The 12516-nt window shown below is 40.1% G+C and overlaps 1 pseudogene; it reads left to right on the plus strand.

The window, feature by feature from the left end:
* Nucleotides 1-4722: 4722 nt before the first annotated feature.
* Nucleotides 4723-5297, plus strand: LOC129541357 (large ribosomal subunit protein uL6 pseudogene; annotated as a pseudogene).
* The last annotated feature ends 7219 nt before the right edge of the window (nucleotides 5298-12516 follow it).

A 12516-nucleotide genomic window follows, 5' to 3' on the forward strand; every position in this document is an offset into this window, starting at 1 on the left:
CACATCTCCTGTGCCTCCTGCGTTGGCAGGCAATTCTTTACCACTGAGACATCTGAGAAGCCATTCATGAACTTTACCTTCCTCCCATTTTTAGTGGAAGAAGTGTCTTGCTCCTTGGGTGACCCTCTCTGAGTTTGGAGCCCATCCTTTCTGGCCTTCTGAGGACCTCATTCTTGTCTCCAGCCTTGGCTACACTTCCTCTAAGAGGATTTCCAGTGCTGGACTGTCCGAGGCCTCTTTGGTTCTCTACATTATCTACCTGAATGAGTTCACCCAGTCTCATGGCTTTATATATCATTTATGCTCTTATGACTAACCCCCAGTGTTCCTCATCCACCTCATTAACAACATTCACCTCGTTTCTCAGGCCCCAAACCTAAGAGCCCACATCTGATATGTCTACAAGTCCTGTATAGTTTACCAGTTACCTCCAAATATATCTGAAGTCTAAGAACTTCTTACAACCTCCATTGCTACCACTGGGGTCAAACCACTGTCATTTCTCTCTAAGTCAGAGTTTTTCAGTCTCAGCACTACTGACATTTTGACCAAATAATTCTTTGTCTTGGGGGCTCTCCTGTGCATTGGAGGCTGTTTAGCAGCATCCTTGGCCTTTACCTACTACCCTACGGTAGCACTCCAGCCCCGCAGCTGTGAAAACCAATACTCTCTCCAGCATTGCCAAATGCCCTTTGAAGCTTGGGGGTACAAGATCACTCCCAACTGAGACCATTGTTCTATTATTGACAGCACTCTCTTCACTAGACTCCCAGCTCCACCATCGTCCTTCTAAAATCTACACCACACACAGCAGCCAGAGGAATATTATTAAGGCCACAAATCATATCATATCCAGCCCTGGTTCAACACAGTTCAGTGGCTTCCTCTGTACTTAGAAATCAGCTTGAGGTTCTGACATCATCTTCTTCTGCTCTCACCATCAGTCACTGATCTAAAGTCACTCTGGACTTCTTACTGTCCCTCAAATTTGCCAAGTTAATTCCCATCTCAGGGTCTTTGCCTGTGATCTTTCCTGCTTGAAACTCTCTTCTTATAGATCATACATGGTTACATCTCATCATTCAAGCCATGTCTCAAATGCCGTCCCCAGCTTTCCCTGAACCCCAGATGAAAGAAATCCTCTAACACTACCTTTTAGGGCTTCCCTGGTGGCTCAGAGGTAAAGAATCTACCCACAGTGCAGGACATGCAAGTTTGACTCCTGGGTCAGGAAGATCCCCTGGAGAAGGAAATGGCAACCCACTCCAGTATTCTTGCCAGGGAAATCCCCTGGACAGAGAAGCCTGGTGAGTTACAGTCCAGTCAATCGGTCAGTTCAGTCGCTCGGTCATTTTCAACTCTTTGCGACCCCATGGACTGCAGCATGCCAGGCTTCCCTGTCCATCACCAACGCCCAGAGCTTGCTCAAACTCATGTCCATCGAGTCAGCGATGCCATCCAACCATCTCATCCTCTGTCTTCCCCTTCTCCTCCTGCCTTCAATCTTTCCCAGCATCAGGGTCTTTGCCAGTGAGTCAGTTATTCACGTCAGGTGGCCAAAGTATTGGAGTTTCAGCTTCAGCATCAGTCTTCTAATGAACATTCAGGACTGATTTCCTTTAGGATGGACTGGTTTGATCTCCTTGCAGTCCAAAGGACTCTTAAGAGTTTTCTTCAACACTACAGTTCAAAAGCACAAATTCTTCAGTGCTCAGCTTTCTTTATGGTCCAACTCTCACAATCCATACATGACTACTGGAAAACCCATAGCTTTGACTATACAGACCTTTGTCAGCAGAGGTGGCTACATTCCACGGGAGTTGTAAAAAGTTGGACATGACTTAGCAACTAAACAACAACAAAAGCTGCTCTCCACCAAATTACTCCATTTTATTTTCTTTTTCAGTACCAGAATTATACTGTTCATTTATTTTTTACCAGTTTATTGACTGCTAGCTAAATGTCAATTCTATGAAAGGAGGAACTTTTCTTTGGTCTTGCTCACCACTGTGTCCTTAATTTCTTGAAAAGTACCTGACTGAAATAAGCTTTTGGAAAATATTAACTATCAAATTGTTAACTAATTGACTGATTAAATACACATACAATCCAGGTACTGTGTTTTGGGCTTTGGCTAGAAAAATGAAAAATGAGTCACAATTCCTGCCTTCGAGGAGCTTGGTCCAATGGGGGTGTCAGAGAAATAAAATAATTGCAATACAGAATAGTATAACAGCAAGAAGTTCAAGGATTGTAACAGAATTAATGTCAGAAGTATTTAACTCAGACCTGAGGCAGCCAGAGAAGACGTCCCAGAGAGGGTGCCATGAAAGAAGGAATTGAAAAGGATGACTCAAAATGAGCTATGTGAGCAGGTGTTGTGGACTGAATAGTATCCTCCCAGGATTTTATTTGGTAATGCCATACCCCCTGGAGCTCTTCATGTGATTGTATTTAGAGTTAGGGCCTTTAAAGGGGTAATTAAGTCAAAATGAGGCCATTAGGTAGAGCCAGTAATCCAGTCTTACTAGACGTCCTCCTAAGAAAGAAGAGAAAACACGGACACTCAGAAAGACACCAGGGATGCAGAAGCACAGAGGGAAAATTATGTGAGAACACAATGAGAAGACGGCCACCTGCAAGTCAAGGAGAGAGACTTCAAAAGAAACAGCCCTGCCGACACCATGATCTCTGACTTTCAGCCTCTGAAACTGTGATAAAATGTATTCCCGTTGTTCAAGTTACCCAGTCTGTGGTACTTTATTATGACTACCTTAGCAAACTGATACTGTGGGGCTCAGGAAGAAAAGCCCCTGGGAAGAAAAGCATCTGGGTGTGGAATGGAAGCTAGGTGGCTGCGAGAGAAGAGGCTAGAGACATAAGCAGGGTGAGTTCTTGGAGCCTAGCTGAGGAATTTGAGCTCCATGGGGGAGGGTCTTGGGAACACTGAAAAGCCTAGGCAGCCAAATAAGATTTGCCTCTAAGAGAGAGAACTTAGGTGGTGCCATAATAAATAAAATTGACCAGAGCAATCCTGGAGACCCTGAGAGCAACAGCTGGGCAAATGGCTCTGGAATCCAACAGACCAACGTGCTGATCCTGGCTTTGCCATTTAAAAGCCTTGTAAAGTTGGGAAATTCCTTCTCTCCCTTTTCTTCTATTTCCTCAGGTGTAATTTTAGGCATAATCATTTTTATCCGGTGGGGTGATATGAGGATTAAATAAACAGTTTACACAAAACACTTGGCAGAGTACCAAGTGTAAACATGAATTGTTACTGGTTATTAAAATGTCTAAGGCAATCATAGTAACATGGAAAAAAAAAGGGACAAACTTGAGCAGTCTTCAAGATAGATACTCTGGAAAAATTGGCAGTTATTTTTATGTTTGGGATAAGGAAGATTAAATCAAAAGAGCTTTAATTTGGGGAGATTTGGAATCCAGTGTCATTCACCCAAATGGGGAACATAAAAGAGGCAGAGAGGGGAAGAGAATAAATTTAATTGGGGGGTATATTGAGTCTGAGGGATCCCTGGTATATTTAAGAAGAGTTATGGATAGTTGAACATAGGGACTTAGGATCAGGAAAGAACCTTCAGCTAAAGATGTAGATTATATTGACAAGACTATCCAGAGAAAGAACGCAGAATGAGAGCAGATATACAGAGTCGTTAGAACTCCAGGGACCCATCCATAGACATAAGATGAAGTAGGATAGGAGGCTGAAAAGGAACCAGAAAGATATGAGAGAAAGAAAGAGGCCAAAGGAGAAAAGAAGCTTTAAAAAGAGAGTAGTCAACAGTACAAAAGCCAAAGAGAAATCAAATGAAGTAAGGACTGAGATACACTCTGGTCAGCGTCCTGCCTGGACACCAGACATGACGGGAAAGGATGGCTTTATGGAAGGACAGGGGTACAAACCTCACTGAATACTGTGAGCTTTCTGAAGGAAAAGAGAGAAGACTACCTGCAGAAGGAAACTCCTTTAGCTTCCTCTTCCCTCATAATTCTCTATTTTCCATCACCCTAACTTCCCTTTCATCCAGAGATTCTTGTTTACTATAATTTTATTTATTTATTTTATTTTGTCTATGCTGGGCAGGGCATAGGCTCAATAGTTGTGGCGCACAGGCTTAGTTTCTCTGCAGCATGTGGGATCTGCAGCATGCAGATCAGGGATTGAACCCATGTCTCCTGCATTGGTGGTGGATTCTTTACCACTGAGCCACCAGGGAAGCCCTAACCAGAGGTTCTTAACCTTGGGTCCATATACCCCTTCAGGTGGTTTATGAATAGAATTAAAGGGGCCTATATATTTAAAAAGGAAAAAAAAAATTATGACTTTAATTTTACTAGTTTAAAATTTAGCATTTTCATCAATGTAGGCAAAAACTACAAAGACTAGCAGTGCCTGTGACTGTCAAAAATATATTTTCATATCATATTACAGTTGTCACAAATTTCTTAAAATATCATTTACACTCCTAATGTTAAGAAATTATGGTAGTTATCAAACCTACTGCTAAATCTTATTAATAAATTATTTAAGCCTATTTTGAAAATTGTATTTATATGTAATTAGTTTCCTTTGTAATCTTACGTGTTTTGTTTTATGTTCTTTAAAAACATTTTTCCAAGAAGGGATCTGTAGTCTTCCCCAGGTGTCAAAGAATTTTTGGTACTAAAAAGTTAAGACTGCTCTTTGCCACATCTACTGTGAGAATGAAGACTTTTTTCAGCAATCAGACTGTCGATGTTCCAGAAAAATGTCAATGCTACTTTGAAGGGATGGGCAGTTATTGTGAAGGGCCCCAGAGGCACCCTGTGGAGGGACTTCAATCACATCAATGTAGAATTGAGTCTCTTTGGAAAGAAAAAGAAGAGGCTCTGGGTTGACAAATGGTGGGGAAACAGAAAGGAACTGGCAACTGTTCACACAATCTGTAGTCACGTACAGAACATGATCAAGGGTGTTACACTGGGTTTCCATTACAAGATGAGATCTGTGTGTGCCCACTTCCCCATCAACTTTGTTATTCAGGAGAATGGTTCTCTTGTGGAGATTAAATTTGGGGGGTGAAAAATACATCCGCAGGATTCAGATGAGGCCAGGGGTTGCTTGTTCAGTATCTCAAGTCCAGGAAGATGAGTTGATTCTTGAAGGAAATGTCATTGAACTTGTGTCAAATTCAGGTGCTTTGATTCAGCAAGCCACCGCAGTTAAAAACAAGGATTTCAGAAAAATTTTGAATAGCATCTATGTTTCTTAAAAAGGAACAATTCAGCAGGCTGACTGATAAGATCTGAGTGGTCCGGCGGCAGAAACAGCAAGATGCCAGATGGTTCTATGGACTCCATTGTGGTATTTTAAAGAGGCAATAAAAACATCTTCAATTTTTTAAAAAAAAAGTTAAGCCTTCCTGCTAGTCCATCACAGAAGCCATCTGCTACTCCATTATCCTGTTTTTGGATTCTATATGCTGCTGCCCTTTTTTCAGCAAGCTACAATTGTCCTAAATGTTCCTCCAGGGAAGATAGCCATTTGCCTCTATGTACTTTTCTATTGATTCAACTAACTACTGGTCCTTTAACTTTTCACCTGGTTATTGAAAAACCACTGTCTTGGAAAAGGCAAAATTGATTCAAGGGTTTAATCACTTATTTGCTTATTATCAAAAAAAATTTTTTAGTACAAGGTACTTCAGTACTTTGGCCACCTCATGCGATGAGTTGACTCACTGGAAAAGACTCTGATGCTGGGAAAGGTTGGGGGTGGGAGGAGAAGGGGACGACAGAGAATGAGATGGCTGGATGGCATCACTCTATGGACATGAGTTTGAATGAACTCCGGGAGTTGGTGATGGACAGGAAGGCCTGGCGTGCTGTGATTCATGGGGTCGCAGAGAGTCGGACACAACTGAGCGACTGAACTGAACTGAACTGAACTATGTTACATATTTGGAGATGCAGCACTGGTACACTCCTAGTTGGGGGAGTGGTCAAAAGAGAAGAGAGATAGACCTTTTACATAAACAGTTCCAAGACAACATGGCGATTGCTTTATGTAGATAATGGAACATTTTATGGTATATGAGATCCCAGAGGAAGGCTTCACTCAAGACATAACATTGACAGTAAAGAGAATGCCATTAAAAGACCGAGTTTGCCAAAATTATGCAAATAACGTTGGTGATGCTGTTTACTCCATTTTCCAAAAATCTTTGAAACACTAAACATAATGAAATAAGAGTGATTTCTTTTCTGTTTTAATATGTACATTTAATTATTCATACTTGATTAGAGCTGAGGAAAAAAGGAGGAAAAGATTGGATATTTAAAACATCCTCCTTCCTTTTAAGGATATGTGTATATATATAGAGAGAGGGGGAAATGTTCATAACCATTACAAATGAAAGTAGCAGGAAAACATTAAGAAAGCATTTTGATATGAAGAGCTGTCAGTTTTTCATAGAGGAGTGCATGACACCTGCTGGCCAAATTATATAATTTCCCTCTCCAAAGGAATGGAGAGTAATAAAGTTGATTAACACTGCTTCCCTGCTTGAAGTGAAGTAAAGTGAAGTGGCTCAGTTGTGTCCGACTCTTTGAGATCCCATGGACTTTAGCCCACCAGGCTCTTCAGTCCATGGAATTTTCCAGGCAAGAGTACTGGAGTGGGTCGCCATTTCCTTCTCCAGGGGATCTTCCCAACCCAGGGATCGAACCGGTGTCTCCCACACTGCAGGCAGATGCTTTATGGTCTGAGCCACCAGGGAAGCTTCCCTGCTTAGGGTTCATATATTAGATTTCCTCTGCTGCTGCTGCTGCTAAGTCGCTTCAGTCGTGTCCGACTCTGTGCGACCCCATAGATGGCAGCCCACCAGGCTCCCCCATCCCTGAGATTCTCCAGGCAAGAATACTGGAGTGGGTTGCCATTTCCTTCTCCAATGCATGAAAGGGAAAAGTGAAAGTGAAGTCGCTCAGTAGTGTCCGACTCTTAGCGACCCCATGGACTGCAGCCTACCAGGCTCCTCCGTCCATGGGATTCTCCAGGCAAGAGTACTGAAGTGGGCTGCCATTGCCATCTCCGAGATTTCCTCTAATCATCCTTAATCAGCAAGTGGAAGATTTTTTTGGAATGGTGAACCTAGTCCTTTTTTTTGTTTTGTTTTGTTTTTGTCTTGAGCTCAAGACAAAATTTTAAAATTTTATTTAATTCAATGTCTTTTATTAAGTTAACTGAAATTTGGAGAAAAGTTATCCTATTCGGGGCTTTCCAGGTGGCTCAGAGGCAAAGAATCCTCCTTCCAAGCAGGAGATGTAAGTTTGATCCCAGGGTCAGGGAGATCCCCTGGAGGAGGAAATGGCAACCCACTCCAGTATTATTGCCTGGGAAATCTCATGGACAGAGGAGCCTGGCAGACTACAGTCTATGGGGTCACGAAGAGTCAGACACCACTTAGCGACTAAGCTCACACACAAGTGGGTTGGCCGGCTAATACTAGCACCCTGATTTCTGTTCTCCTTCATTCCCAGACTAGGCAAACTATTCCAAGGCAAGGTTCAGGTTGTTAACTTCTCTGTCTCTTGTTATTTGACTCAACTCTTAAAGTTTATTATTTATGAAATTATTAAGACATTGTATGTGCCCAATGTCTTTTAGTTTTTTTAAAAAAGTCTGGTTTATTGTGGTAAAATTTACGTAAAATTCACCAATTTTAAGTTTGTAGTTTTGTGAGTTTTGATAAGTGTACATAGTACCATTAATACCATCACCATCAAGCTCTAGAATACTTTTGTCATCCCCCAAATTGTCCTCATGCTCTTTTATAGTCAACCTCTTTGCTACTTCCAGGTTCTGGCAGCCAGTGATCTGTTTTCTTTCTCTACAGTTTTGCCTCTTCCAGAAGGTCTTTGCATTTTCATATACACGAAATCATATAGTATGTAGTTTTGTTTCGGTCTTCCTTCACTTGGCTTAGAGATTTGATATTCTACCATGTTGTTGCATGTATCAGTCTTTGGTTCCCATTTGTTGCTAAGTAGCATTCTGTCTCATGGGTAAACCACAGTATATTTATTCTTTAACTAACTGATAGAAATTTGAGTTGTTTTCTGCTTTTAATGATTATGATTAAATTGTGATAAACCATCTTATGCATGTCTTTGCGTAAATACATATTTTCATATTTATTGGGTAAATACTCAGGCATGGAATTGCTAGGTTACGTGGTAACTGCACATTTATTTTATATATATAAAAAAAACCTGACTTTTGCTTTATAAAAGTGGTTTTACATGTATTTCTTTACTTTATTCTTATTTTAGCTTTATTCTAATCGTGTCCCAAATGACACGACTTTGTTGTAGAAATCTTTTGTACAAAATATAGCTTGAGTTCCATGTGTGACAAAAATGCAACAAGAAGCCTCTTTTTACACAGTGTCATGAAATAGCATTTTTAGAAGAGTGGAAAATTGCATAAAGGAAAGAATATAGCCTTGGAATCATCTGAGGTCTGTCACTTTGACTTTCTGCATAAGTTTTCTTAATAGACAGATTAACTAACCTCCCTAAACGACAGCTATTGAATCCTGAAAGGTGAGTGATACAGGTATTTAAGTTGCAGGCTGTTAGAAAGATGCATAAATGCATGTTCATCAAAGACATTGCTGTTACTGCTGTTAGATTAACAACTTTTTCTACAAGCTACATTCTAGAAAACAGATGGTATCACACAATATATATTTTAGGTTTCATTAGGAATTAATGTGTTTCTTCAGGAGCTATAAAAATGTCACCCAAAGACAAATGAGTTTCCTATGGCTCTAGTGTCTGTGGCGTGTGAGTTTTAAAATAGTTATTCTTATGTTTTGGAGCTTTCCTGGTAGCTCAGATGGTAAAGAGTCTGCCTGCACTGTGGGAGACCTGGAGTTTGACCCCTGAGTTGGGAAAATCCCTGGAGAAAGGAATGGCTACCCACTCTAGTATTCTTGCTTGGAGAATCCCATGGAAAGAGGAACCTGGCAAGCTACAGTCCACAGGGTCACAAAGAGTTGAACACGACTGAGAGACTAACACATCCACATTCTTATGCTTTACAGATTAGCATTTTGTACTTAATTAAGATCATGTCTTTTATATGTCACTGAGAAATGTTAATGTCACATAAATTATGATGATAATAACAATGTGTTTTAACTTACGTAACATCATTTACCTAGGCAAGGGCCCATTTTAACTTCATAACTTTTTAAGGATTGGTTTTTTCTCTATAGCTCCACCTAGGAAGATATTCTTAATCAAACACATTGACAGTAGGTTTTTTTAAACTGCTATTTTAAGACTGTTTTCACTCAGTTTACTGGCAGGTATTTAATCTGCTAAAAAAAAATAGTTACTCAGTTAATTAGGTTGCACTGACATCTGCTGGTAAAACAGAAAATTTCATTAAAATCATGTTTCATTAATTTCAAAGGAATCAGTTTACTTTAGTCTTTAAAACTTGTATTTGCATTCTGGGTTTAACAAGTTAACGGCTGTATATCTGATTCATACTTCAATTTTATTCAAGTATTTTGTCAACCTCTTGCAAATTTTGAGGGAATCTTCCTAAAGGACATAGCAATAGATGCTTAGTTATGAAGTAAAATATCTTTTAAGTCATAAATTCTTCCAGTCAGTGTTTACCACTGAACAACTACATCATCAACTTCTTTTTCATCCCGTCATCATGATGATTTCTTTTGATCTGAAAGCAGTACAACAGTAGTGATGTTTATTAAGTTAGTTTTCGCTTTGAGAAAGAATTCCAAGGAAAATAGGCTTATGGTGTAGGGAAGGTTGTAAGCTACGGCAGAGCTAAACTTCAGGGGATTTGTTTTCTTCTCAGGAAGTATAACATGATTCCTTCAAAGCATACCAATTCAACATGATTCAGGGTTGCAGAATTTTATAAATGGAAATAAATTTCCTAATCACTTAATTCATCCATGTCTTTCATAGATGTGGAAACTGAGCCCCAGATAAATAGCTCAATTGGAATTCCATCACCTCCACTAGCTTTGTTTGCAGTGATGCTCTCTAAGGCCCACTTGACTTCACATTCCAAGATGTCTGGCTCCAGGTGAGTGATCACGCCATCGTGATTATCTTCATCGTGAAGATCTTTTTTGTACAGTTCTTCTGTGTATTCTTGCCACCTCTTCTTAATATCTTCTGCTTCTGTTAGGTCCATACCATTTCTGTCCTTTATCGAGCCCATCTTTGCCTGAAATGTTCCCTTGGTATCTCTAATTTTCTTGAAGAGATCTCTTTTTCCTATTCTGTTGTTTTCCTCTATTTCTTTGCATTGATCGCTGAGGAAGGCTTTCTTATCTCTCCTTGCTATTCTTTGGAACTCTGCATTCAGATGCTTATATGTGAAAAAAGAAAAAGGCAAGTGGATAAAAAAAAAGAATCAAAAATAAACCTTAATCATGAAAACTTCTGGATCTTTGATCAGATTCAGGGTCATACAACTATGCAGCAGATGTCTTCAATTCTGTTCAGTTCAGTCGCTCAGTCATGTCCAACTCTTTGCGACCCCATGGACTGCAGCACACTAGGCCTCCCTGTCCATCACCAACTCCCAGAGCTTACTCAAACTCATGTCCTTTGAGGCAGTGATGCCATCCAACCATCTCATCCTCTCTCATCCCCTTCTCTCTCATCCCCTTCTCCTCCTGCCTTCAATCTTTCCCAGCATCAGGGTCTTTTCCAATAAGTTGGTTCTTCGCATCAGGTAGCCAAAGTATTGGAGTTTCAGCTTCAGTATCAATGTTTCCAATGAAAATTCAGGACTGATTTCCTTTAGAATGGACTGGTTGGATCTCCTTGCAGTCCAAGGGACTCTCAAGAGTCTTCTCCAACAACACAGTTCAAAAGCATCAATTCTTTGGCTCTCAGTTTCCTTTATAGTCCAACTCACACATCCATACATGACTACTGGAAAAACCATAGCTTTGACTATGGGGACCTTTGCTGACAAAGTAATGTCTCTGCTTTTTAATATGCTGTCTGGGTTGGTCATAAATTCTCTTCCAAGGAGCAAGCATCTTTTAGTTTCATGGCTGCAGTCACCATATGCAGTGATTTTGGAGCCCCCCAAAATAAAGTCTGCCACTGTTTCCATTGCTTCCCCACCTATTTTCCATGAAGTGATGGGACCAGATGCCATGATCTTAGTTTTCTGAATGTTGAGTTTTAAGCCAACTTTTTCACTTTCCTCTTTCAATTTCAAGAGGCTCTTTAGTTCTTCTTTGGTTTCTGCCATAAGGGTGGTGTTCAGTTCAGTTCGGTTCAGTCACTCAGTCGTGTCCGACTCTCTGCAACCCCATGAATCACAGCACGCCAGGCCTCCCTGTCCATCAAGGGTGGTGTAATCTGCATATTTGAGGTTATTGATATTTCTCCCCGCAGTCTCGATTCCAGCTGGTGCTTCATCCAGCCCAGCATTTCTCATGATGTACTCTGCATATAAGTTAAATAAGCAGGGCGACAATATACAGCCTTGACATACTCCTTTCCCTATTTGGAACCAGTCTGTCCATGTCCAGTTCTAACTGTTGTTTCCTGACCTGCATACAGATTTCTCAAGAGGCAGGTCAGGTGGTTTGGTATTCCCATCTCTTTAAGATTTTTCCATAGTTTGTTGTGATCCACACAGTCAAAGGCTTTGGCATAGTCAATAAAGCAGAAGTAGATGTTTTTCTGGATCTCTCTAATATAAACATGTTTCCCCCCCCTAATTTTGTTCTAATAGGCACTGTTATATAAAATGTTAGCAATGCAACTTCCATTGTCATAAAAGTGTCATATATAAAAATCACCAGTCAAATATTCTATAATATGAGGCCATGCATTTTCCTCAACTTCAACACTACTGACATTTGGGGATGGCTAATTCTTGTGGCGGGAGGGCTGTAGCATCCTTCTTACATCCCAGTAGGCAGCTCCCATTTGTAACAACCAAATGTGTCTTCAGACACTACTAATGACCCCTAGGCAGGAAATGAGCCCAAGTGAAGAACCATTGCTGTAAATTAAAGCTGTTTCCTTCAGATTTATTTTTTTAAACTACTTAAAAGCATTCCGGTCAAAAATATGATCCTTTATATTTCCAAATAAAAGAAATATTGACATGTGAAATAAGAAAGAGCCTCATGTCATCTTTAGTTTAAATAAATACTTCATTTAAACACTGTATTCTGAACCAGAGCTAATAAAATTGGTTCCTTAAATTGTTTTTGATGCTTTCATATTAATTTTGCTTTTTTATGCTCTGAGGTATAATTTTGACACTCCTAGTAATTCCCAAACAAGTTTCTTTCATTCTCAATTGAGCTGCTCTTTATCTGTAATGATTTTTTAAAAAATTCTTTCATTTTCTTGATAAAGTTCTTCCTACACACTGTGCTCTTTGAAACCAAAAGCCATTGGTGAGATTTTAGGTCAGGTATTTTCAGCCTCATTCAG

The sequence above is a fragment of the Moschus berezovskii genome, chromosome 4 (genome assembly GCF_049115385.1).
Source record: "Moschus berezovskii isolate FMDL1 chromosome 4, NW_MosBer_1.0, whole genome shotgun sequence".
Taxonomy (NCBI): domain Eukaryota; kingdom Metazoa; phylum Chordata; class Mammalia; order Artiodactyla; family Moschidae; genus Moschus; species Moschus berezovskii.